The sequence below is a fragment of the Triticum aestivum genome, chromosome 6B (genome assembly GCF_018294505.1).
Source record: "Triticum aestivum cultivar Chinese Spring chromosome 6B, IWGSC CS RefSeq v2.1, whole genome shotgun sequence".
In the NCBI taxonomy this organism is placed as follows: Eukaryota; Viridiplantae; Streptophyta; class Magnoliopsida; order Poales; family Poaceae; genus Triticum; species Triticum aestivum.
The window spans coordinates 614712675-614718661 of NC_057810.1; the positions used below are offsets into that span (position 1 = coordinate 614712675).

The 5987-nt window shown below is 45.9% G+C and overlaps 1 pseudogene; it reads right to left on the reverse strand.

Moving 5' to 3' along the window:
• On the reverse strand, nucleotides 1-3737 carry LOC123134557 (probable leucine-rich repeat receptor-like protein kinase At1g35710; annotated as a pseudogene).
• Between the last annotated feature and the right edge of the window lie 2250 nt (nucleotides 3738-5987).

The window sequence follows — 5987 nt, forward strand, 5'->3', positions numbered from 1 at the left end:
TCAGAAAGTGTCCCCAACAACTATATTGCTAGATTTTGCCGGAAATCAGCTGTATTGCTATTCATTACAACAAACAGGGAGGTAATCATCCCTACCATGCTTATGCATCCCATAGTTCATCGAATGTAACTACAACATGTTGTCTTCACACTGAAGTGGAAGATTCATAATGGATGAGCATCTGGCAGATCTCCTGCATTGTTGGCCTTGCTTGAGGGGAAGCTTTCAAGCAAGAAAATACTACCTTGATTTGGAAAACTATGTTTTTCTCTTCTATTGTTGTTGGTGCAGAAGGCCGTTGGTCCAAGATTTCATTGACAAGAGTATATGGCTCTGTTGATAAGGCAAGATGTTGGAGTAGATCTCTTGGATGCTTCCCTATCAACACCTCTAGCACAAGCACACCACAGCTGTACACATCACATTTCTCTGTCACAACAGAAGTGTAGGACAACTCTGCACCAAAGACAAGGATCGGCATTAGAAGTCAATGGACAAGAAAGTGTAAACAAGAAGCTATGGAACCATAAAAGCGGATAAAGGTAGAGATAGAAATAATTTTATGTCAAAGGGAGGCATATCTGTACCAGGAGCAATGTAGCCATATGTCCCTGCTAGTGCACTCCAGTTTGATGTATCAGGCTTCAAAATCCTTGCTGTACCAAAATCTGAGACATAAGCCTTAAAATTTGTATCAAGTAGGATGTTGTTGCTTGTGATATCTCGATGAATTATAGGAGGACTACAGTCATTGTGCAAATAGGATATTGCCTGAGCAACATCATTTATAAGGGCAGCTCTCTTATGCCAATTCAATCCCTTGGCTAATTCCTCATCTTGTAAAGTCGTGTGGAGACTTCCACGCTGAATGTAATCATAGACAAGAAACTTGTACGTTGGATGGGAGCAAAATCCATAGAGTTTGACAATACTTCTTTGTCGAATCTGTGTTAAGATTTCCATTTCACTGTGAAATCCTCTCTCATCAATCAACTCTTCTTCTGTTGGATGGAATTTCTTTACAGCAACTAGCTGCCCGTCTTCGAGTTGTGCCTTGTAGACTTTTCCATGTCCTCCTGCTCCAAGGATGTACTTGTCATCAAAATTTTCTGTTGCCCTGATAATATCATCAAATGCTAGTCGTCCTTCAAAATTCCAAATAGAGAACATGTTCCTCCCCTCATCTGTAGCACCACTTTGTTGTTTCTTTTTCTTGCTACGTATCAGAATTGCAATGATAGCAATTGTAGCAATGGTGGAAAACCCCACAACAAGAACAATTGGCAGGAGGAAACTTTGTATCTTTTGTTTATGGCGACCAGATGCTGGAGTTGAGTAACAAGGTAGCAGTCCAGAGAAGTTACCGCACAGAGCTTTATTGTGAAGAAACCAATTTATTGAAGCATTTTGAAGTGCATGTCCTATTGGGAGTGGTCCTTCCAAGTCGTTGTAGGACACATCAGGTGTCGATAGGCTCACCATGCTTGCGAAGGAGGATGGAATGTTTCCACTGAACTGGTTATGGGATAAATTAAGAAATTCCAGCATCTCCAACTTTCCAAGATCTTTTGGCAAGACACCTTCAAGTTTGTTATTGCTGGCATCTAACATCATCTGTAGACTTGCTAAATTTCCAATTGCACCAGGCAATTTTCCAGTGAAGTTGTTGGTGTTGATCTTCAAGAACAATAGTTCTATGCAGGTTCCCAATTCCTCTGGTATTGATCCACTCAAACTGTTTTCAGATAAATCAAGGTGTCCTAAATTTCTCAACTTCCCCAACTACAAAGGTACAGGGCCTGATAACTGATTGAGTGACAGATTCAAGATATAAAGATTTTTCAAATGTCCTAACTCTGGTGGAATCCAACCAGTTATGTGGTTAGAATCGAGTGTTAGGTCTACCAAATTGGATAATTTTGATAGGGTGGGAGGTATTTGACCCGTAATCATGTTTTGTCCTAGCTTGAATTCCTTTAGTTGGGGGCAGTCTCCCCACTTTGGTGCAATGCTCCCAGAGAGTCTATTGGACGTCAACCATATGTGCCTAAGTTGTGGATAAACTCCAAAATGGTGAGATATATCTCCTGTCAGTTGGTTTCCGTCAAGGTAAAGTCCAGTCAAACTTGTACAGGTCTTTAAGCTCCATGGAACTGAGCCATTGAACATATTCAGAGACATTACAAAAGCTCTGAGACTGCCGCCGGTACATATATTCATAGGCAAAGGTCCAGAAAGGGAGTTATCAGCCAGATTAAGGCCGACTATGTTCTTGAGATCTCCAAAACCCTGAGGAAGAGATCCTGTTAATTTGTTATCATTCATGTTCAGACGTTGGATGTTTTGTAGGTTTCCAAATGTTTTGGGTATTGAGCCAGAAATTTTATTCTCGTCCAAGAACAATGTTTGGAGGTTCACCAAATTGCCAATTTCCTGTGGGATAGAGCCTGTTATCTGATTTCTAAAAAGGGACAATCTTAATAAATTAGTAAGGTTTCCTAAGTTGGCAGGAATAGAGCCAGCGATTTGGTTGGCTGATAGGTCCAAATTCGAGAGATTTACTAGGATGCCTAGTTCTGGGGGTATAGAACCCGTTAGTCAATTTTTATAGACACGAAGTATCTTGAGCCTAGTGAGGTTGCCTACTTCTGGAGGTATTGTTCCTGTTATTTGATTTTGGTAGAGATCAAGTTTGTTTAACATGACTAGCCTTCCTATTTCAGCGGGGATGGAACCTGTGATTTGATTTTCGACGAGAGAGAGTTCATTTAACATAGTTAGATTGGATATGGAGAAAGGGATTTGAGCGGTTAGTTTATTTTCATCAAGTTGAAGGAATTGCAGATCGACTAGCTTGCCTAGCTCATGGGGTATCGGCCCCGACAGTTTGTTACCATACAATAACAGAACATTTAGCTGGGTCAGGTTTGCAAGAGTTGCGGGTATGTTGCCACTTAAGGCGCTGTTGCTTAGCTGTAAACCCTGCAGGCTGACAAGCCTTTCTAACTCGTTTGGAATGGGACCTGAGACCATGGTTTGGTGGATAACAAGATAAATCAACATTGTCAGGTTGCCTAGGGACGCAGGGATATGTCCTGTTAGGTTATTGAAGGAGATGTCAAGTATGGTGAGGCTAGCCAGTTGGCCGATCTCGTGTGGTATGTGGCCTCTGAGCTGATTGATGCTAAGGTCAAGGGTGGAGAGGGATGATAGCGAGCTGATATTAGGCGGTATTGGACCATGGAGACTATTGTGCCTAGATCGATATATGTGAGGAATGGGAGAGCTGTGAAGTTGAGCTCACCAAGCTTGCCATGGATGCCAGCATCTGGCAGGGAGATGCTGGTCACGACCCAGGGCATGATGCGGCCATGGCGAACGGCCATGCACATGATCCCCGTCCAGTTGCACGGGCTGCTGCTGGCGGTGTCCCGCCAGGAGCTCATCTCCGCTGCTGGGTTTGCAAGTGTTGATTTCCAGTGGAGGAGGGCCTTCTGTTGAGACATGAGTGATATGCCACCATGACGCGCTGCTGCGTGCGCTCGTTGCAAGAGAAGGAGCCATGACGGCAAGACGAGGAGGCAAAGGTAGAGGTAGAGCAGGGGTGTTGAAGCAGATCGCATTTTGCTTTGCATCTGGTTCTCGTATGCTGGGTGAATGTTTCGAGTGCTTGCTCAGGGTATGGGAGTTAATATGTACGGAGTAGTAGTAGTACTGGAGTCTGGAGTGCAGACTGTGCAGTTGTCCGTTGCTCTCAGGGTTTCATTGCAGGGTCATCAGTGGAGTGGGTGGTTTCCTGGAAACATCGTGGTTCTTGACTTGTTGAGCGTCCTCATTTTTAACCCGTCTCCCTCGTTTGATGGTGCAGGATGACAGACTGATAGTATTCCTCCGTCCCAAAATAAATGTCTTGAGCTTAGTACAAATTTGTACTAGAGCTAGTACAAAGTATAAAGTTAAGACATTTATTTTGGGACGGAGGGAGTAACATTTATACGACGAAGTCCTCATACACCAGGCCGGCAGCTCCATAAGTTGGCGTGGCCATGAGTTTGGCCACACGGTGGTGAGAAGCTGTAGCTAACTTTGACCAACGCATCATCGCTAGCGATATTCTGTAATCTGAACAAATATGTACTATTCGGTATGACCGCGTCTCCCACCTCCCCATCCAGCGGTCAGTAACCTTCCTTTGCCTCTCCCCCGCTCCCCTAGCGCCTCTCCCCTTCCCCCGCCGTGCGCCACTCTGGCGCCGGTGTCCACAGGCCATAGCCCCCCGCCGCCTTTGATCGGGCACTAAGGTGCTATTCTGGAGAGATCGATGGCTGCAAGGTTTCGCGGTTGCTAACATCGCACCTTTGATCCTGGGCTCTGTCACGCCAAGAATCATCAACAGCAGGACGGTCCAGCAAGCCCTAGAAGGAGACAAATGGTTGTTGGATGTTCAGGAGAACCCATCGTTCATGGCGCAGATACAACTCATGCACCTTTGTCATGCGATTGCCACTATAGAGAGAAATCCCGAGGATCCGGACGTCTTCACTTCGCCATGCGCTGCATCGGGCAAGTACTTCGCAAGATCGGTGTATGACAGACTTTGCATGGGGCTTGAGACGTTCCAAACTGCCAAATGCATCTGGAGAAGCTGGGCAACGCTGAAATGCAAAAATTTTATGTGGCTGGCGATGCAATATAGAATCTGGACGTCAGACAGAAAAGCTAGGCATGGCTTGCAAGACCGGCCCTCGGCTTGCTTCGCCTGCCTTCAAGACGAAGACAACGTGAACCACATCTTTGCCCACTGCGTCTACGCCAAGGAAGTCTGGCACCGAATATGGGATCACCTGAGAATCAATGTGCAAGCGCCCTCGCCTACAGACACTTTGACTGATTGGTGGCTTAGGGAAAGAAGGAGCTTCCATGGGCGAGATAGAAGGGGTTTCGACACTTTGGTCACGGCAACCACTTGGTCTATTTGGAAACAGAGGAATGCTCGGGTGTTCAACCGCCTTGATCAACAAGTGACTCCTAGTGCATTGGCCGACAAGGTGCTCGCGGAGATAGAAGAATGGAGACTTGCAGGTGTCGGTGTGGGAGGGTTACAACGATTTGTGAGAAGTTAGCTCTAGGTCCTTAGGTGTTGGTGTGTGTCTCATGTTGGGCCTTGTGTTCGCACTATGTCTAACTTCTTATACATACATTCTATCTTCTATAAATATATGGTACGCCATTGGCGTACTCTCGAAAAAAAAAACAAATATGTACTCCCTATCTTCTGCCATCAACAACTTAATCTGTCCAATGAAATGAGGCGCACAAACTAAAGGTGATTGATTTGTCTCAGCCCACCTCTAAGATGATTGGTAAAGCAGAGTACTGAGAGGAGACTTTCATCTTCCAAGGGCCCAGAGCACACTAGTAGAAGCTGACAGGCCGTGGCAAGGACGTGGCTGGCTTTTTCCAGCGCAGCAACCATGAAAGCCAAGGGCAGTCAGGATGGATGACTTCTGTGTACGTAGACGTGTAGTCAACACGGAAATCTGCTTTTTCTTCTTTTCTCGGTTGTTTCCCCAAAACATAGCAATTTATCCAATGGATCCGCCCGTAGTACGACGTTGCACGATGCCAGCTCACCCGTGATTTCACATGTGCTTCATTTGAAATCAGTTGTGTTATTTTTTGGACGCCGATAAGTGCCACACGTGTAGACGTTAGGGGATCTGCCCACACATTTTGTGTGGTGTATAAGAGGAACAACCCACACATCTATATGTGGGCAAAACAAGTAATGCCCACACACCTCTTTTTCCCCTTCCGATCCCTATCACACGCGTGCGTGTGGGCGAAATAGATAACGCCCACACGCCTCGTGCGTCAGGCCTCGTATCTCGTGGTCCCGCACGTCCCACGTGACAGTCACCGCGCGCCCGCAGTTGCCATGGTCCAGACCCTCGTCCATGTTCGTTTAACTGCAGTTGCCATGTCGC